Here is a 22,361-nt window from a genome sequence, read left to right on the forward strand (position 1 = left end):
CCCAGTAATAAAAGAGCCGCTTATTATAAAATAATATGACCCCGCCCCAGGGCAAACCAAATCACAGCAGCCCACTGCTCCCCAACTTCTGTAATTGAAGTAAGAAGTCCTCCACCATACTGGAAATCACTTTGTCATCAAAGAGCATCTCACGATAACTTTTATATAATTGACCATGAAAATACAAGTGTGAATATAGGCACTTGTTTCTCTCAAAACACTTCATTTTTAAAAGGGATAATCTTTTTTTTTTTTTTTTGAATGTGCCACAAGAAGCCAGAGAGGATTGCAGATGTGGGAAAGACGGGTTTTTAAAACTGCCATCTCTCCATTAGTGATCATCCACTCCTTAACTCACAGGAAACACGACAGCCATAGTTTGGGGATGTGATACACTACTCCACAGATGCTCCCGAAACATTAAAGCCATCTATTGATGTCTTGGAATTCAGTTAAGACTGCCACCTATCACAAACTTGTTTGAAAAGTCAAAGCCAGCTCTAGACTGCCAGGGTACCCATGGAGTAGACTCCTTTTTATTATTACTATAATAATAATTGCTGTAATTATTATTATATGATATGGTTTCAATCATATATTCATATGGCTTGTGAGTACGTTCTAGGATACTGACGTTAATTTGCACAGTGACTTATCTGAAATAGAAAGAAGCAGGTTTCAGTAGATTACTATCTTCTATAGGAATCCTACGGAGCTGTTCTAACTGCCCAGTCACCTGAGTTGTTTAATCGAAATCATAAAAACAAAACAAAACAAACCTACATTCCTTCCAGTGATGGAATCCTATTATGGTTTAGGTGTTTGAAACACCTATATATCTTTGAGCATATTTCTGCATTTTGAAAGTTTATATTCTAATGGATGGCTAAGATGATGCTTTGAAAATGGCATTTTTAAGTACATTATTTTGGCATTTCAAACTTTTAAATGAATGTTCTTAACTGGAACAGCACTAATTTGGTGTATATAATCTAACATTACAGTGAAGAAAATTAAAATATAATAAATATATTTCCTACCAAGTCTTTTTCTCCCTGAAAGCAGAAAACAATGTCACTGTGGGAACTTCACATTCACTACAAAGCAGTTACATCTGTATTTAAAAATCCTATAAGTGTTGGCTATATTAGAAGACTTATCTATATTAATCTTATATTTTGTGCTTTTAATATTTTATTTTATTGAGACTATAAGCATACATCACGGTAAGCCATGCAATATGGGCCAAAGTCCAAGAAAATCTTCATGTGGTCTTTTGGAAGAGAACAAAATGATGATAAAGTTGAGACCACACAACTAAGGTACAAATGCAAACATCACCATAGGGATGAAAATATTCACCATCTTTCCAGGTTTCCAAAGAGGATAAAGAATTACCTCCCTATGCATTACCTTTCTTTGTCAAGAGTATACCTACCACCTTCTAAAATAAAGTTATAACACATGTGTGAGATGTAGATCTATAATTCTAAGAATTCCTTGAAAAACTCAACTAGAATATTGATAGAAACAAAAAGGGAAATAACCTCGATGTATAATGTTTATCATTTATGACTCTAAAAGACCAGAAAAACCTTTGATGAACAAGAAAATACACCTGAGGCATATTGAATTTGGAGGAAAAAAAGGCTATTGCGGTTGAATATGTATTAATGAATTGCTTCCTCGTGGTTTACAGAATTCTTAGAGAAAGTTCAAATTAAGTCCCCAAAAGGATGTTTTAATTATAAGAAGCAATATTTTAAAACTCGTATAAGCCATCACACTTGTTTGGAAACAAATGACTTCTCAAGATGTAGGAGTATTACTATCAATCACCAACAAGTTAATTCTACATAATAAGGCAGGTTTGGATGCAGACTGACCCACTGTGGAATGCTGTATCTAAAATTGATTACAACAGCACTCAAAATGAATGCAGCCCTCTAAACCACTTCTTTGCTCAGAAACATTAATCTCAATTAGAAGGAGAGCTTCATAATGGTAATGCTTAGTATAAAAAAGTATGAAATAAATCAGTTTTTATAAGACACAACAATTAATCAGTTCTGAAACTTAGAAGTTTTTTTTTTTTTTAGTTAAAAATGTCCATCAGGATTCTTAAAACATCCAAATATAAGGGCTTGAATGTGTCCTAAAAGAAGCTTACATGACATAATTTTTAAGACTCAGTTATTAAAACTTTTAAATCGCATAACATTATTATGCTAGCTTCTCAGTACACTTCTTTATTTTGAATGGGTGTTAAATTCTTCTCCAGACTATCATTCCACTTTATAAAACAAATATGGACCCTGGCTTTAACTGAAAATTCAAAAGAATATATAATGGGTATGGATCAGAGTAAAAGTTTAATAGCAAATTACTGTATTCTTTACTCATATTCTCAATCGAAGTAATGAGAGTATGTTCTGAAGGTCAAAATAGACATTTGGCTATTAAATGTAACATTGGGTAGATAAACGATGTGTCAATGGACATGCCTAACAGGTCTCTACTACGCATCTTCAGGAAAAGGGCACACACTGGTGATCAACACTGATCAATACATTGATTCACATAAGAATAATACCTTGATGACATTCCTCATTTGCCCAGAAATAAAATTTTAAAGGGATAAATAGAGCATATTAAAAAGGAGGTAATGTGTTTATTAAAATGATCAATATTAATAAGCAAATAAAGTTGTCTTTATGGCACTTTTCTATTAGACACTGACTATCTTCAGGACTGACTTCCCACTACCACTGTAGGAAGGACAAACTTGAGTATTTCCAAACATGCTTTCACAGCTGTTGGAAAAACATCGTTTTTTGTACATTAAGCTCAAAGTTGATCAAGTATTCCTGATAGGTCATTCCACTCACAAGGCGAGCCATACACTTTTGCCTGGTTTCTTATTTGCTTGACTCTCTACAAAGGAAATAATTTTAACTCTTGGCTTTCAGAAGCAAAGCTAAGGAAGAGGAGCTTGAACTTGTAACTGGATTATTACCGTTTAGCTGGGTTTTCTTTGCGAATAAATTTAAAACTTTTCACTCTATTTAGGTGCTTTCTTCTATTCAATGATAAGCATCTTTATCTTTCTTTGTCTTCACCCTAATAAAGCAGGGTCTCTTTTCTAACCAAAAGACTCACGACACGCCTACAAGATCATAGTAAGAAAAGCCTCTATAATTTACCTAAAACATTTCTTTCTAGAAAATAAACTCAGCCATGCAAAATGACTCAATTTGGAAAAAAATTAGTCAGAATTCTACTATAATTTTATCTGCTTTATTTTACATGATTAAGAAATCCTCATTAGGGTCAATATTCAATGAGTTGTTAACATTAATGCTGTTGGCACAGGATATTAATGTATTTTTCAAATATATAAGCAGTGGCATAGTTATTAGTACATAAATACATTTTCATGAAAATTGTGTAGTATATGTAAAAACATACCTGTTTTGCTTAAAGGAACTACTTTCTCTCATAATATATATCTTTTTAAAATTGTCTAAAATAAAATATATTGACCACTAGCAAAAATGACATATTTGAGTAAGAAGAATACTAAAATTCAAACAAGAAAAAAGGCAAGTTGCTAAGGAAAATGCAACAGGAAGAGAGATACACTCAATCCTGAAATATACAATAGAATAACTTAAACTCATTACAAACCCTTATCTTTGAAGAATTTAGGAATAATTTGTGAATGCCATGACATTTTAAAGTGGGATTAGCAAGTCTTATTACTGAACTAACCTCTCACTCTTAGAGCAAGAATTAAATATTTGCTCTGCATTTGGAATCACAAATCGAAAGTTTCAAGGCTATTACAAGAATTTCATATATTAAGAAATAAAAGTTAGAAGTTTTAGATCATTAAGAATGTATTAAGGAGTGCACAAAGCAAGACCGTTGGTGTATTTGCAAAATTTTTGTTTCAACTGAAATATTAAAATCTATAATGAGTTTTCAGTTACAGTCTCTTAATTCTAAACACTGTTCCTAACATACTAGATAGACCACAAATACTTTTCCAGGTAGGCCCCCCGGGGTGGAAGAGGGTATGCACCGCATTCTAAACAAATTCACTAAAAGAATCAAACCACAAGTTCTGCTCAGTTGCTATGCCACCTTTCCGGGTCCCCTTCCAGGCTTTCCAAAGATGCTAGCCCTGTCTTTTTGCTTTGTTTTGTTTTTGACAACAGAGAGGAAAGGTAATGCCTGAACATATTTCTATTTCTAGTGAAAAGACCACCCAGTGGATTCTGCCAGAGCCTACAGATGTTTGACAAATACACTGTCAGAAGATAAGAAATCAGAGTATTATGAAGACACAGTCCTGATCTCCGGAGTCCCAGCTGTCTGGGGCCCCGTTAAAAAAAAAAAAAAAAAAAAGTGCTTGGCCTGCCCTCACCCTTTCACTTCCACAGCACTTACCCCAAAGTACCTGGAAACTTTTCTCTAGCTTTAGACGATCATGCCTTCAGAAAGCAAACGTATCTGCTGTCTTGCACGGCAGCATTACCTGTTACCCTTCCTCCTCAGTAAGAATTAGTAGCAGGTTCCCATCAGGACTCCTTTAGAGGTGAGGCGGTAAGAATGGAATCCAAAGCGCATCCTAAGGTGTTCAGGCAGAGCTCAGACCCGGACCTCAACCTCAAACACTGGAAGCTTCTTCCCATGGGTTGTAAAACACGACCCAGTCTGAGACTGAGTTGCAGATTCCTAAATCCGTCATTTTTCCAACACCCGGTTCAGGGCGTTCGTTTGTTTCCAGCCCCGTGCAGAGTTTCCGGATGAAGTTTCCGACGAGCTCTACCACTCCCCACGCCACCGCGGCCCCGTTCCCGTCCTCCTTCGCCCCCAGCTCGGCTCCCCGGCCGTTGGAGAAGCCCCGTTTTCACCTCCCCCGGAAAGGGGTGACATTTCAGGGCTTCCCCCGCTCGCTGGAAGCCCCGGAGGACCTTCTCAGACACGTTCTCAGAGGACGCGGCGCCCCGCCACCCAACTGGGGAGCCCCCCGACCCGAGCCGGGCCGGCGGGACTCCCTGCCCCCACGGAGCGCCCAGCCGCCGGGGTTGCCTTTCTCGGGGAGCCCGCGAGCTCGGGGCTTCCCGGAACCGCGGCGCCGGCTCCTCGCGGGCCAAGTTCCCACCTGAGCCGGCAGCCCGAGGTGTCAGACGCGAGGGAGGGGCGGGGACCGAGAGGCCGGCAGCGGGGCGGCCCGAGCGGGGAGACCGCGTGCCGACGAGACGGAGGCTCCCGGGCCACCCCCCACCCACCCCGGGCCGGCCAACCTGCTGCCGCCTCCCGCGCCGCCGTCCGCGCCGGCTCCCGCTCGCCCGCCCGCCCGCCCGCCCGCTCCCGGCGCCGCGCGGCCCGGGCACTAGGACCCCAGAACGGAAGGAGGGCGCGCCGGCGGCGGCGCCGCACTTACCGCGCTCGGCTCGCCCGCGCCGCCGCCTCGCTCCCCGGCCGCAGCCGCCGCGTCCACCGGGGCAGCGCGCACACACCGCACTTGGCCGAATGCAAAGGAGCCGGGCGCGGGGGAGGGGGCCCCGCCGAGGGAGCGGAGCGTGGGAGCTGGGGGGGGCGGGGGAGGGGGCCCGGGAGGGGGCGAGAGCGGCAAGTGTTACAACTTCCTTCCCTGCCCGGCGCCCGGTCGCGGCGGGCGAGGGACGCGGCGAGGGGAGGGCAGCGCGCGCCGGAGCGCCAATGAGTTCACTTTCTTTTTCTCCCCCGCGCTCTCCCCCTCTCCCTTCCCGCCGGCCCCTCTAAGCCTCCCGCTCGGCCCGAGAGGCCGGGCCGGAGTTTTCGGTTCCCGGCGGGGGCGCCGGGGGGACGGCGGCGGTGAGGGAGGAGGAAGAGGAGGAGGAAAAGGTGAGGAGGCGAGCAGGGCGCCGTGCCAGGGAGCAGCATCCAGGACCTTAATTGTGTGACGGGGGGACGCGCGGGGCCGAGTGTGCCCGCGACACTGGCGCGTACACGTGTCCGCGTGTGTGTGTGTGTGTGTGTGTGTGCGCGCGCGAGTGTGTGCGAGAGGAGAGGAGCCTACCATGCGCTTCCCCCAGTGCAGATCGCGGGAGAGCCCAATCACAAGGCGAGCTGGACCGGGCTGTGATCATTTATAATCCTGGACTCCTCCGCTCCGCCACTTGTCAAGATGACAGGTACTTTATTTCTTCTTCTTCTTTATTCAAAAAAAGAGATTCCCGGTTTACTGCCTTTTTCTGTCAAATGGGATTTGCCGGACTGAACCACGTTCGCCGCCCCTCCCTTCTTCCCTCCTCCCGGCCGCGTCGGGGACTGGAAAGCTCCAAGGCTCCCATGCTGTGACCAATCAGTGCATCTACTACTCTTGCCGTGATTTAGGGGTCATCCGTGAATAACACTTCACGCTGATGAATGGCTCTTGCCGGCTTTCGGCTCTGATGAGGGGTCTGCCCGCCGCTGATTGCAAACACTAATGAACTTACAGCGCCATTTGAAATTCACACGCACCTACAAAGTGCGGGGGTACGTGCTTGCGGGGGGGGGGGGGGTCCTGCCCCTTTCTTCTCAGGGTCGCGGGCGGGGGCGGGGGGGAATTGGGTGAGGGGGGAGGGACGGGAGGAGAGGGCGGGTAATTGCTTTGGACCAAAGTGGAAACACTTCTCTGTGTAATCAAACCTCTAACCTTCTTAGAAAACTACTTTTCTTGATCTTTCATAGGGTGGGCATTTCAGGTCAGCTGAGTCACCCGAAGAGGTAGGAGTGCAAGACACTGCCGGGAAGATGGATTCCGAGGCAGAAGGGTGTAATTAAGGATTTCCACTCTCGGTAGGCGGCCCGTCCTTTACAAGAGCCTCTGAAAATGACCTGCACCTTCCCTTCCAGAGTGTCCTCTCGTCCGAAACTGAAAAGCGCAAATGACCTTCGCACGCGGAAAGGGGCTCTGAACGCCAAGATTCCTTGCAAGCCCCAGCTCTGGGCTGGCGGAGAACAAGTGTCCACCCTCCGGTTCAAGCACCGGGACCTCCCCAACAAGCGCGCACTGGCCGGACCGCGAGAAGCGGACGGGGGTTCCGCAGTCCTCCACAGCCTGCACACATTCTCGACCCCCCCCCAACCCCGTTCTCCCCTCGATTAGCAGCCAAACGCTCTCTCTGCCTCGACTTGGTTTGCTGTAGGAGAAAAATAAAAGTTTACTGCTCTCCACGAGACGCTGCCTACTTTCTACTCACTTAAGTTCCCCTTCACACCGTTCCGGTTCCCGACCCCCCAGCCCCACCTGGCCCTGCATAAAGAAAGCCAGCCGAGGCAGTTTCAAGTTCCCTCTGCTCGGGAGGTTTGGAATGCCCAATCCGCGACCTTCGCGGAGCCGCTCTCCGGCTCTTCGCCCCTTTGGAACCTGTTTCGCATCCAGAGGCAGGGGGGCTGGGGCGTGCGTGCTTGGGAAGGACCAGTTCCCTGGGCTCCTCTCCCAGCGCCCTAGCGTACCGCCCACCCCCACCCCGTAGCTCTGAATTAGTGCCCCAGGCCTTAACGGGCCGCTGGCAAACTTGACCTAGGAAGCGAGGCAGAGGAACTAGGGAGCCCCGAGCCTTCTCACACCATCTTCCACTTTTCAACTTCAGAGCAGAGGATTCCAGCGCCCTGCACCTAACGGGGGCTCGGGCTGGAAGGAAACACACCTGTATTTGTTACTACGTGCAGAACAAGAAAGACTTAGCACTTTGAAAACAAGAGCAATGCCCCCTAGGAAAGCCTGAGGCTACATGATACAGTTTCTCCAAAGTTTGGGGGAACTGACAAGGAGAGTCCCTGAACTTGAATTAGTGTGCCCAGTCCCACCATCTGACTCCCCTAAGTTGTTAAATGACCAAACGCGGTCCACCTACTCGTTAAGAAATAACGGTAATTCATGACCACCACGACCCCACTCCCGGGGCGCCAGTGACGCTAAGAACTACAGGCACATTTATGAGGCAAGAATGTAGAGTCACCCTGGGGTGATTAGTCTCTTTCCTGCTTTGCGTGTTTCACACTTGGAAAAAAAAAAATAATAGGGCAGTGGAGGCAAACGAATGATTATTCCCCTCTCATTCTAGCCATCCTCATTGTCTTAAGAAAACTTCTGAATTGTGGGGGTATACCTCAGATTTACATGACAGGCACACTAACTACTTAAAATTTGCATCCCTGATCAAAGGGAAACTTGAAGGATATTTCGTCAATTACCTCTGTGGCCCAGTTCCCAGAAAAACATCTTAAGTGTTCGAAACTTTCCTAAGCGTCCATGGAACACTCCCCGCTTGCTCTTTTGTACCTTACTATCTAGGAATATACACACACACACAAGAGATAAGACACATCCTAAAGAGGCCAGACCAGAAGAACTAAATTGCTGGTAGAACAGGCAGGAGCTGGGGTCAGGGTGGGGGTGGGGGGAGTGGCATGTTTCTTCTTTTCAACTCTTTTCTCTTTTCAGCCCTCATTATAGCTAAAGCTGGTAATGAGCATAGGAAACAATAGAACTCATAAAATTTAGAAATGGTAATAAATCTTGAAGCTTGTCTCTAGCCCAGCTCCCTGTTACATGATATTCAAAGTTTTTCAGTGTGTGATGTTGAACGTTCACACTAATTGTATGCGATACAGACAGAAGACTCTAGAACTCCTTCAGACCGCCCCGTGCACCCTAAGCCAGGCATCACTGGGGGACAAAACGTGCTGGGTGTCCTCAACCACCAACCGCGCGCAGATGGCAGCCCGAAAGGCAGGCAGTTTATGTGTGTTAAGTTTGAGGCTCCGCAGTTTTTTTCTCCCCCTTCCTCTCACTAACAAAGAAGTTCCATCATTTGAGGTCCTTAGGAAAAGCTGATGTTGTACAGTGCCCAACTCTACCAGACGCTTTCTCCTCCGAATGCATCCTTGGAAAGCAGAGAGGCAGCTTGCTACGTGACCATCAGGCTTTTTGCCTCGCTGAGCTGCTGTCGCGCGGGAGGACAGGGAGGGGGGGTAGATCACAGGGTGCCCTGGGCTGCGATGAAAACTCAAGCTGGAGAAGAAATGCAGGACGGGGCTTTCTGTTTTTGCAAACCTCTGGCCGCTTACAACAAACTCTGCCAGGCACGGCTGGTGACTTTGCCACGTTAAGGCAGCCGGTTGTGCCCAGGATCATGGGGCTGAGCTGGCGGCATGGCCCTCCCGTGGGGCCCCCTTGTCACAGTGATACGCAGCTCTTCGGGAAAAAAAAATGTTGCCGAGCTCCCCTTGCAGCCTCCGCCCCCACACCTGCAAATGCAAGCCCAGCGGCCCTGGCAAACCTCTCCAGTTTGCGAGGGAGGAAGGTAATGAAAAAACCGGGCCACTTTGGGATTAGGAAGAAACTGGTTGTGCCCTTGGGACTGAGGTGGGGTGGGAAAGGGATCTGCTCTTTGCCCTGCTGCGGACGCTGGGCCCACAGCCCCTGCTCTGCAGGGTTCCATCAATTCCCCAGTTACCAGGGTCACTTCCCACTTGCAGGCGATGCCCATCCATTTTCGTCAGTATCACGGAAGCCTTCCCAGGAGGCTGATGTTTGCGGGACTGGGGACTGTCAGTTTCCTCCTCCTGTCTTCAAGGTCCAGCCTGAAGCCGCCACAGAGGCTGGGTGGCAGCTGTTCCCGCCTCCCTCCCGTGGGGCACAGCGGGTCTCCACTGCTACTTCCTCCTTTGACAGGTGGGGCTTTCAGGCGTGCAGAAGGGGGGCAGGGGGTCAGGCAGGTAGGAGGCTCTCCAAGGAGGCCCGTGGGCACCGCTCCACTTCATGGGCATTCTTTGGACTTATTATTACATCGGCTCTAGCAAACTGAGGCCCGGATGGCAGGACTGTAGGGCTCAAATCCAGCTCCAACCTTTCTGGACAAGGAAAGGGAGGGTGGGGCGGTGGTGGCAAGAATGACGGAGGGAGCCACAGTGTGGACACTTAGACCTTCACGTTGACCCTTTGAAAAGATCAGGCAAGCCAATAGTCTATACTTCCAAAAAGAGGTTCTGTCTCAACTGAGAACAAGAAGCAGTTTAAAACAGAGGCTGAAGGCTGGCAGTCGGGGGAAGAAGGTAAGTCCTAGACGCTTGGAACACCGCTGGTTCAACAAAGCACTTTGCATGTAGCAGACCCTTAACCTAGAGCAATTTCCAGCACTAGAACTTGACTTCGACACAGAAGTCTCTCCAGTAGCTCTAAAGTCATTATCGGGTGTTCCTTGTTTCTTCCCCTGGGAAAATAAGGAACTTATTTCCCTTGGCTGCTAGGCGGAGGGAAACCGTAAAACAAATATTCTAACTTGATCGCTGATCAAGTCATAACGTTAAATGACTACTGGTTGTGGGAAATATGCTTCCACTACCTTCATGAAAGCATGGTAGGCCTCTCTCAATGCACGTGCATTTGCAAACTACCCAGTGAACGGGCGATCAGGCGAACTGAACTTGAAACGGGGCCATGTTTTCCCAGGACATTGGTTTGTGTTCCGCCGCCCAAACAGAGCCTCCACGAGGCTCCCACCTTTGGTGAAAAGGCATCTGAGCAGCCCACACCAACTGCTTACTTGGTTTTGCTTCAGTCAGGTAGAAACCTCAGTCCTTTGAAGAATTTTGAACACAGAAGCATCTTTCCACATGGGGCACTTTCAATTTTGGTTTAAGTCCGCATATGTGTTTAGAACATGCCACATTATTCCGCACTGAATGATTTAAAAACCTTTACAGTTAATTGTTAGCATGGAACGTCCTTTAAAACCCATCATATTTTCTATGGACTGCTTTTTGATAAGCAGTATACATACTATGCTTACGGTACGCAGTATAGACAGTGTTTGGTGTATTTAAGTTAGACGCTAGCTGCTGGCAAGGTTTATAAAAATTCAGGACAGAGGACAATTTTGTTTGTAATAGGATGCCCTTTAAATGTTTCAGGATCCCGTCTAGAAGTTCACTTGTAGACACAGATTAAACACTTGGCATCCAGTGACTACTTCGCCTTGCCGACCTACCAAGCACCTTCTCATTTCCTGGAAGTTTCCTACTCTGTCTTCCCTTTGCCCACTCCTGAGTCTGGGATGTCCTGTAGTCTCAGCCTCGGGAACACTTGTTTATTAACGCACCCATTAACAGTACTTCCCTCCCTTGGAAGAGCGTCCATAGTATTTTCTGCATGTAATAAAGGATGGCACTGTTTTATTATATGGGCCTTTGGCTCTTTCAAAACCATAGGGTCTGGCACCAAAGGGCTGACACTCAGAAGATGTTCATTAAGTGGTTGTTGAATGAATGAGTGAATGCATGAATAAAATATTTTCACCCTATACCATCATTCTGACTTTTTTTTTAAATGATAAGTCATAAATAAAATTGACTTTGAGGATAAACTTATTAAGTACACTTTCTCCTTTTCTGCCCATCCGTTTTTTTAATGGCACATGATTGAAAAATTCTAGCCATGATATCCAGCCACATCAGTTCAACCCTGAACTTGGTTGACGTCCCACACAGTTTGAAATAAAGACAAAAATAATGGGTAAAAGCAAAGAGATCCCATTTTGTGTTCCTCTTTTTCAGCAAGATGTAGCCATATACAGAAATTTGGAAAAATTTGTAGTATGCACCTATCAAATGCAGATACTCTAAGTATTTTCTATTAAATATGACACTGTGACACCCTTATTGTTTACCGAATTCTTTTGGACTTTTAATGGTCAGAAGTGTGGAGCCTAAGATGACTGCTTTTCATTTCTTCAAGACAAGGGTTCAGCTGGTATTGGGGAAACAATCTGTGTTTGTTCCTGTCTGCTCAGGAGGACTGTTTCTAATTGATCTGGCATGGAATTTAGTTGGTGATGTGTACGTAGCAACCAAAGCGCAGAGCCTGTATGCTTTGTAAAGTGATAACCATATGGGCCTTATTTGAAACATTTGAGGATTTTCGACATTAACCTGGGTTAAATTGAGCTATAAATTCAACTCAAATGTATACGTCCTGAAAAATTCATCATCACTTCGGATAGATCCAATCCGTGCTCCCCTCAGATTAATAAAGACGATGACCGCTTATCATAAATGCGGAGGTTCCTTGTGATAAACTAATGTTGTACTTTGCACTGTTTCAATGCAAATTGCCCATATTAAGCGGACATTTGCTACTGCTATCACTTTCAGTAGAATGGAAATGTTTAAAAATGATCTCTGGGTAAAGAAAAAGATATATAGTCAAACCGATTTCCTCTTACACAATTTTCAAGTGCACTTCGCCACCGTCATGAAGATTTAATTAAGCAAGCTCAGCTATGGTAAAAAGCAAAGCGGCTGGAAGTTACTACTTAGGGAAACATATTCAGGGCTTATCCAAAATAATTTATTTGCTATTCCTCAATTTAGGGATCCGCACAATCATGGGAGGTTCAAAACACAATCGAATTCTAGAGCTTCCTTCTCCTGTTTTTGAATATCAAATTTCGAGCTCACACTTTGTTACAGATAATAGTACTGAGTTATGGATGTTGATGTTCCTTCCCTTGCAGCTTTAAATTGCCTTGAAAAAGATACAGTTTCTTTAATTAAAAAAGCTGCACAGAACTAATCCCTCTAGCTGAAAAAAGAAAAGTTTTAAGCAATCTCTTTCTGCTCTGAGAGAGAAAGGCAGACAATACCATAACAGATCAGAAACATAAGCTATAGTGTGCAGCCAGGAGCACAGCAGGAAACTGAATACTGCTCCGACTGTGTCATTTTTTAATCCCCCATCCCAGTTTTCCCCGTCTGACCTCATGCTGAGATGAAGTTATCACAGAAGACAGCTTTACTCTCACCAATGAATCCAACCCTGGATCTGTATTATCCTTAGCAGATCAAAACACCGCTTTCATCAAATAGCATTATCTGCATAAAAGGCATGCAATTGCCCGATAATTTCACCCAAACTATGCTATTCATTTAAAGGACAAGAAGAGAAATGTAATTCATTCCTTTTTGGGGGGTGGCAGAGAAGAAGTGAGACCTGGGGTAGAGGAGAGCCTGGAGAAGCTCACTGGCCCCCTTCACTCATGGGAACTTTTCTGTTTTTGACACAAAATCCCAAGAAGGGGTCCGTTTAAAAGTCCCCCTTCTCCTGCGCCTGAAGATTAATTGTTGGAGCAATTTGGTGCAGTTTGAGTGACAAAAGTGTAAGTTGTGTAGAAAACTGGCAGTGAGAGATTACAAAGCTTGCTGATGTCATTAGCCATGCTTCCCTGAACCCCAATAAAAACATCATATCCAGTAAAATTGGAGAAGCATAAGAATTAGCTGAACAATTGGATGAGGTTTAACACAACATTGTGTGTAGAGGGGGGTTCTTACTGGAAGATCTTTCTATGCATTACGAGAAGTTTGAATCCTGAGATTGGGAAAACAAAGACGTATTCCACAATTTGGGGTTGTTATTGTGAAGAATATTTTTTAAAATCTTAGGAGAAAAGACTAGCTTTTTTTTTTTTTTTTTTTTGATTTAGAAAATACTTAGCCTCCTTCAGACTTTTCTCCCCATTTTTATGTTTAAACAGTGTTCTCATTTGCATTGTAGATTATATAAAATGTTATAATGGGCTTCTCTTTAATGGATCCTAACTCTTTATTGAATGACATCAGTTGTTTTGCTCAAGGTATCATGATAGGTTAGAGCAATCAGACAAAACCATTTATGTCAAGTAAATGGAATTACTAAGAAGTTCTGAAACTCTGCTGTGGGTGTGGGTGACCTATTAGGTGTACGTTAATATCCTTATACGATGCATTATTCACCATAATTTTAGTGATTTAGCTTGAAAATGTAAATCATGTGCTCAGTCCTTTCTGAATTTACTCTGTAAATTGACCCCGTAAGAAACCCAGCTTAATCCCTACCTTCCATCACCCAGACAACATCTACACACAAAAATGCGTAAGACAAACAATCAGAAGTGCTTGAAAAAAAAAAAAAAAAAAGAACAACATTCAAATGCTTCAAATTGGAGGCTGAGGAGGACTCCTGGGAATTCATCAGGCAGGTGAAGGGGCAAGAATTTTCCCTTGAAAGAAAGACACTGGCTCTGCAAGAAATTAATCATGGCACTATTATTTGTCATCATTGGCATTTTAATTACATGTATGTATTCTCTAAAGCATTTAAGTATAATTAATAAATAGGTATTTTTTTCTACACCATCTTCCCCCAACTACAACCCAATACAGAAGTGCTCCAAGGCTAAAAGTCTAGGTGGGTATATGGTCAGCTCAGTAGGAAAGTCTGCATTCATGTTTCCAAAATACAGCTTCGTGACATACAAATTATCTTAAATGTAATGTGATTAAGCATTAAACTATGGCATTTCCTTGGATTTAATGAGAGTACTATTTTCATGTCAAACTTGATTACAAGAACCAGCTTTCAGAGGGAACTGTTTAAAATCCCAAATCATTAACAGATCATTTAGGGTTCAGGCTCACAAAACTTCTTGTCTGTGAAATATCAGCTAAAGACATGTAAGCAGAGAGGTAAGGATCACATTTTTGCATGTGCGTGTATGTGTGTGTGTGTGTTTGACTGATTTCAGAAGTCCCATTTCTGTCTGAAAACTCCAGGAAGGAAAACTGTTTACATCACTGATGCCACTGTTACGCTCAGCGGGCCCACTTATGACGCCGTTCATGTTCAAGACCCTCTTTTCTCAAAATAGCAAGGCATATCATGGACCATTGTACCCACTGGAAACGGAGATTGTGAGACACATGGCTTGCTTAAGACTTCAGAAAATTTAAATACACACAGGATTTTGGTATTTTGTGTCGTCTTTATTTTCACTGCAAGTCTATGTTTGACTCAGAACTGATTTCTCTAAGAGTGCAACTGGATCATTCATAAACCCAGATTTCACAAGTAAATTAGATCAAATTCACCTGAGTCTGTGTCTGGAAGGTTAAGCAATCATCTTTATGTGTAGTGAAATTGTTGATGTGTTGGTGTGGTTGTTTTAAAGACGACACCCGAGATAACATTACTTCCAGAGCACCAGCTTCCCAAATGGGGCACAGAAAGGTATTCGTAGCAACATTTTAGGTATTCTTCTGGCTGAAAGTTCAGTGTATTTGGCTTACACTACATTAAGACAGCAACCCATGGTTTGTTCTGTGGTGGGATAAATCCCTAAGAGAGGAGAGCTGAAGATTAAGGCCATGAAATGTCTAAAGGACTCAGACTGGAATAAGCAAGTTCTGACAGGTCATAGGATCTGAGTTTTCATCTCTCTGAAGAAGACGTAGCTCTGGGTTTTGGTTCGGTTTAGGGAAAAATGTAAGAAGCCAGGCATTTTTCAAGCAGACTAGGAGAAGAGTCCAGGCTGGCCATCGGGCCATCCAAATTTCTCTCTGTTTACCTAACACTTTTTTCCTAGCCCTTGCCTCCAAATCCACCAGTTTTAATCCACAAAATCTATGAAAGGCCTGGATGTACCTTCCCCTCTTTTATCCATGGATAAGATATCTAGGAGGGGAAAAAAAAAAAAAAGTAGGTCATGAGAAGATTATGAGCTAAGAGTCTCTAAAGAGGGAGGAAATTGGCAGAGAGAGAATCTGAGTTAGGGGAGAAAGAAGGAAGAACCAGCTTAAACTGAAGATAAACCACAAGGATGCTGAAAGGAAGAGAGGGTGTGTATGAGATTCGTAGGTTAGAGTCCTGGTTTAATGGAGTTCTGCATTCACCTCTGGTCTATTTACAATGAGGAGTGAGTCCTGGAAACTTGCCGCAAGAGTTTATAGTGTTATTTAGAAGCTACATTTACATCAGGTCATGATATGAGTAATATTCTTTTTTACAAAATTATTAGAAATCAAACTTTATTACACTCTGAAGAAGATTTTGAAAATAAAGAGGTTCTGTACTAAACTGTGAAGATTATCTTGATAATAAACATGGTGACAAAAATCTATGGTAGCCCTAGATCAACGGGGTTCTAATTGCAACCTTTAGACCACCTGTATCAGAATCACCTGGGAGTTCTTAATAACATGCACATTCCCGGGTCCTACGTCAGCTCTATGGAATCAGAATGTCTAAGGATGCAACCATTAAATTAGCAATTTTAACAAGGCTTCCAGAGTATTCCTATTTGCAGGGAGGTTTGAGAAGTATTGCCCTGGGCTCGATATTTTGCATAAAGCAAATAGATATTTCAGTTTTTATCAGAAGCCTATTAAAGAGAGGTTGTTGCAAATAAATGTAGTTGAATTATTTTCAAAAGTGACACATTTCCATTTAAGGAAGAAACCAAAATTCACAATATTAAAGAAGGTGAGAATATCTGTCTGAAGAAATTCCAACTGAACATTCAGTGACACTTCAAAATTAGATCTTGAATCATTCTTTCTAAGAGTAGTAAAATCAATAAGTTGTAAATTCAAATAGAATTTTCAATTCTCTTCTGTAGTTGGATTATTGGGTACAAAGTTTTGCTGACTATATTGTTCAATAGCATATGTATGAGACCAAACTTATATAGATTTTGAATGAAACTTTAGATATGTGTTAGTTCTGTTTATTACTGGAAATTAAACAATTCTTTGTGTGAGATGGTATAGGAACTGACTCAACATGTGTAGCTTTCAACTAATTTAAAATATAAATTTAAAATATAAATATAATGTATAAATATACTTATATATAATATATTATATTACATATAATATATAATATGTAAAATATATAAAATATAAATATATTTTTTAAAAAATTAAGAGAAAGGAGAAAAATGTCAGATGGCAACACAGGTTGTTCCTGACATCACTCCCTCACAAGAAGAACAACTAACAACTACTCTAGAACAACACATCACTGAGTAAATTCTAGAACATGGAGGTAGGAGGTAAGGCTGAGCCCATCGAATAAGCATGACCAGAGAATAAGGAAACCATGGAGCTCCTTCTTCAGCCTCATTTGGGTAGGGAACTCACATGGCAGTCCTGTTCAACTCTTCTCAGCCAGTGGCACCCCCATAACAGTTCCTTGCCCCCAAATAGACCATAACTGCAGGCCCTACTGGTCCAAGGGTATTAACCGCTAAACACACCTAGAATCCAAAATGAACTTACTGGTGAAGGACTGTTCCTGTCAGGGAAAACCTGAAAAGTCTGGAAGAGGAGCCCCATTACTCAAATGCAGAGATAGCAAATGTAAAGAATCTAATATCATTAAAAAATCAGATAAATAAGATACCAAAGGAAGCTAATAAAGCTCTAATAATTGACCTTAGAGTAATGGAGATCTACGAATTGTCAGACAAGGAATTCAGAATAATCTTCTCAAAGACATTTAGTGTATTGCAAGAAAATACAGAGAGACAATTGAAAGAAATTAGGAAAACAGCACATAAAATGAGAAGTTCAACAAGGAAATAGCAACCATCCAGAACACACACACACACACACACACACACACAGGAATCCTAAAGTTGAAAAGTATAATAACTGAGCTGAGAAATTCAACAGTGAGTTTTAAAGGTAGACTCAACATACAGAGTAACCTGGAAGGTAAGGCATTAGAAATTCCCCAATCAGAGGAGCAAAAATAGGAAGGAATGAAAAAGAGTGAAGAAAGCGTATGGATATAGGGCACAATGAAAAGGAACAGTATTCATATGAAGGGAATTCCAGAGGAAGAAGAGAAAGGGATGGAGAGATATTTAAAATAATGGGGGACGCCTGGGTGGTTCAGTTGTTAAGTGTCTGCCTTTGGCTAGGATCATGATCCCAGGGTTCTGGGATCAAGCCCCACATTCAGTCCCTCATCAAGCCCTGCATCTAGTTCCCTGCTTGGCAGGAAGCCTGCTTCTCCTTCTCCCACTTCCCCTCCTTGTGTTCCCTCTCTAGCCATGTCTCCCTCTGTCAAATAAATAAATAAAATCTTTAAAAAAATAAATTAAAAAAAATAATGGCTGAGAATTTCTTGAACTTGGGGAGAGAAAGGGACATCCAGACCCACGAGACCCTAAAGACCCTAAGTAGATTGAACCGAAATAGGGCTACACTGAGACATGTTATAATTAAATTGTCAAAGGTCAAAAGCAAATAAAGAATTTTCAGAGCAATGAAAGAAAAGAGAAGGTACATAGAAGGGAGTCCTCATAAGACTGCCAATAGACTTCTAAGCAGAAACTTTTCAGTCCAGGAGAGAATGGGATGATATAGTCAAAGTATTGAAAGAAAGTAACTGTCAACCAAGAATCCTATACCTGGCAGAGCTGTCCTTCAGAACCCAAGGAGGGATAAAAACTTTCCCAAGCAAACAAAAGCTGACGGAGTTCCTTACCACCAGTCCTGCCTGACAAGAAATGCTAAGAAGAATTCTTTGGGTGGAAGCAAAAGAATGTTGTAATTAACATCATAGCGCCCCAAAAAGGTAGTGTAAATCTCCCAGGTATTGATAAATATATCGTAATAGATTGTGGAATATAGTAATAGTGATGCATAAATCTTTTACTACTCTAGTTTAAAAGGTTAAAAAAAAAGAAAAGAATGTAATAAAATAATTATAATTACTATAACCTATTATTAGTTTCACAGTATAAAATAGTAATAACCTAAAATTGTAACAGTGATAACCTAAAATGTGAGGGGGAGATGTAAAAGGGTGAAATTCATAATTTCTGTGGTCGTAAAGTTGTTATCAGTTAAAGTAGGCTGTTATAAGTTCAAGATATTTTATGTAAGTCTCATGGTAACCCCAAGGGAAAAATCTTACAGTTATTATACAAAAAATAAACAAACAAACAAAACCCTGACAAAAAAGTTAAAGCAGGATAAGAAATAGGGAACAACGAATCTACAAAACAACCAGAAAGCAATTTAGAAAATAACAATAGTAAGTAATTACTTTAACCACAAATGGATTAAATTCTATAATTAAGAGACACAGAGTAGCTTAACAGATTAAAAAAAAAAAAAATCCAACAACATGCTATATACAAGATACTTTGACCTTAAAGACATGCAGACTGTGAAGAAGTGGGAAAATGTACTTCAAGCAAATGGGAACCAAAAAAAAGCCAGGGTAGCCATCCTTATATCTGACAAAATAGACTTTAAACTAAAGATGGTAAAAAGAGACAAAGAAGGTCATTAAAAAAACGTTTAAAAAATGGTATCAAGGGGATATAAGAATTGTAAATATATATGTGCCCAAGATTGGAGTTAGGGTGTCAAAAAGTACAAACGTCCAGTTTTAAGGTAAATAAGTACTAGGGACAGGTTGTACAGCATAATGACTATAGCTCACACTGCAATGTGACATGTAGGGGAAAGTTGAGAGAGTAATTCATCAGAGTTCTCATCACTTTTTTCCTTTTTTTTTTTTTATCTTTGTGTTGTATCTATATGAGAAGATGAGTGTCGGCTAAACATACTGTGTTAATCCTCTCAGAATACATGCAGATCAAATCAAACCATGCTGTATACCTTAACGTCACACATCGTTACATACATCGGTTACTTTTCAAGGAAACTGGGTGGAAAAATTAAGAGCTTCATTTGGAAGCTACACATTTGAAGGTCAGCATCCCACACTATTTCTAGGATAATTTTGAGAAGTATTGCTCCCATCAAAAGTCTTTTCGTTTTCAAGTATATGATTACTTCTACCCTGCCAGCATCACTTCCTTCTCTGAAGAAGTGCTATTAATATTGCAAGGATATGATCTTCTTCTCCCTTACATTGCAAATTGGAAGTCCTTATCACAGATAGTGGGGAAAACATTAAAAATAAGTCTTTTTATGTTGTCTTCACTATAATTATCGCTAGTATACCTGGTTCTCTCTCTCCTCTGCCTCCTCCTGACCCACTGTGCCTGCAAACATTCAGACATTGTGCTGAGCATGTAAGATGCACGATTTCACATAATCCCCATAGCAACTTCAAAACGAGTTCCTATTTTCCCCCCATTTTAAAGATGAGAACATTGAATAGTAAGCAATTTTTTCCAGTGTAAGTGGAAGAGCTGGGATTAATAAGCTTGATTCCAGACCCCAAACTCTTAATACCAACGTATAATTCCTCTTTATCAGAAATAGAAATAGAATCATGGGGCGCCTGGGTGGCTCAAGGGTTAAAGCCTCTGCCTTCAGCTCAGGTCATGATCCCAGGGTCCTGGGATTGAGCCCCGAATCAGGGTCTCTGCTCAGCAGGGAGCCTGCTTCCCCTTCTCTCTCTGCCTGCCTCTCTGCTTACTTGCGATCTCTGTCTGTCAAATAAATAAATAAAACCTTAAAAAAAAAAAGAAATAGAAATAGAATCAGTTCTGATCATAAGTTAGTTTAACTTTTATTTTATTTTATTTTAAGCAGGCTCCCTGTCCATTGTGAGGCTTGAACTCATGAGCCTGAGATCAAGAGCCAGATGTTCAACCAACTTAGTCCTGAATTAGTTTACCTTTTATACCACATATATAAAATCATATAATGACAGAAATAGAAACTTGAGCTTAATGAAAGAGAATAACCTCTTTTAAAAAAACACAACATGGCCCTAATGAGAATTTCACAAAGGTGATGTCTTTTTGTGGTTTGAGTGTTTTTGAGAAAAGTTACTTATTTCACAACGTGAAAAAATTCAACTTGACAAATCCTTAGGCCTTGTTCCACAGCAAGATTATTCATCCTTCCGTATTTTATGTGTTGTACAGATTTAAAATAAAATTGCCCCAAATAGAACATTTTTCACAATTCCCCTACCTATTTCTCTAAATAAAATTACTGCAACCATCAGCACATTATTTTAATATGATGGTTTAAGGCTAAAGTGGCAAAAGGTTTCAGTTCCAGAATGACAGTTCTCTCTTCAGTCATGTATGCAGGGTAGAGTCAAGTCAGTTTTAAGGAGTGGATATAGTTTTGGGATGATAAACATTTGTGATTCTGATGCAATATTTTCAGGAAGGCTGTTGCTGTTCCAACGGCCTTTCACTTGCAGAAGTTGATAATCCTCTTTAAAGGACAGGAAAGTTAAGCAGAGTGAATTGTAAGCTTGCTGCTCCTTGAAATTACAAATCATTGAAAAACTGTCCATGAGAACACCTTAGGGACTAAATGTGGATAATAATGGTTTATATGTGGTTGCAAAACAATAATGAACCTGTCTAATCAATTGTTCTGAATACCAATAGATCACAGTGGAAAGAAAAATACACATCCTTATTGACCCCTTGTGCATTCTGTTAGTTTTTATTCTTGTGACTTTCGAACAGTTTCCTTTTATATTTCATCATGCAGTAACAGATTAGCCCCCAAATTGTTCCCCATAGTGCTTCCTAAAAGCAGAATTTAATGTAAACAACTAAAACTGGAGTAGAAAATAAACCCATGATCTTTGCTTCTTTATGGATATAATATCATATGATGGGAGAGTTGTCTTAGAAAGAACTTAGTAAAAGAACAAACATTAATTGGAAGAGAAGTGAACCATGGCCTGTCTTACTCCTGAATTTTGATTATCTTCATAAAGGATGCATTTTAGTACAGATAAACATATTTTGTTGTGATCTGTAATTACCGATAAACTATTATATGATTGTACTGGGCACAGTAGCTTCACATGTGATGGACATGCGGTTTGTCCAGAGTTAAACTGTAGAAAAAAAACTCTGTGGGCTCTCACGCCCTCAACCCCCACCACCTTTAGATTTTATGTTTATGTTAACACACTCATGTAACGGGGAACTAGTGAAAGGGTCAGACTGGTTTATGAAGATGATCGTGGCCAAAAAACCCACTGGACACACCAATGATCTCTATCATTGACCTGATACACTGACCTGTTTGTCAAATAATTTCCTTTCATCCTTAGTTAAACTGACCACGCAAGAAATTACAGGAAGTCCTCTCTCTCTCTCTGCTGATGTCATAAGGTTTTATGAGAATCCAGTGAAATAGCAATTTTAAGTTTTACAGGGTTCAAGTTTATTATTAATAGCTTCCGTTTATTAAGCAATTCTTCTTTCATTCAACTCGTGCAACAAAAACCAAAATAAAGTATTTTAGTCAGAGAGTTACTATAGTAATTTGTGTGAAGTGATGCTACTGTCTTTCAGCTTTGTCTTAAACATTTATTTAACACCACGTGCACAGATCTAAAGGTGCAAAATTAAGCATACGGGATTGACAAACTGGTCCTCTCTTCTTGTAATACATTATGTTATTATGTAACACATTATGAGTCCTTTGTACTCATTCCACAACTCCTTTTAATTAGTGATAAAAATGTGTCACCTGCGTGAGTTTAGTGTCTTGGAGAGAAGTACGCTTCTCAAAGAGTGGCCTACGTAGCA

The 22,361-nt window shown here is 41.9% G+C and overlaps 1 protein-coding gene across 2 annotated transcripts in view; it reads right to left on the reverse strand.

The window, feature by feature from the left end:
* The window catches only part of TENM3 (teneurin transmembrane protein 3), a 692,983-nt gene that overhangs the window by 595,367 nt on the left and 75,255 nt on the right, over window positions 1-22,361 (reverse strand). Inside the window, exon 1 of one of the 2 annotated variants that reach the window (XM_044225665.1) lies at window positions 5,453-5,492. The exons of the other annotated variant lie outside the window; for it this stretch is intronic. The gene's annotated coding sequence lies outside the window, so the exon portion shown is untranslated. Of the gene's footprint in view, window positions 1-5,452; window positions 5,493-22,361 lie in introns of those variants that run through there. 2 annotated transcript variants of the gene reach the window in all.

Source organism: Neovison vison, chromosome 11 (genome assembly GCF_020171115.1).
Source record: "Neovison vison isolate M4711 chromosome 11, ASM_NN_V1, whole genome shotgun sequence".
In the NCBI taxonomy this organism is placed as follows: domain Eukaryota; kingdom Metazoa; phylum Chordata; class Mammalia; order Carnivora; family Mustelidae; genus Neogale; species Neogale vison.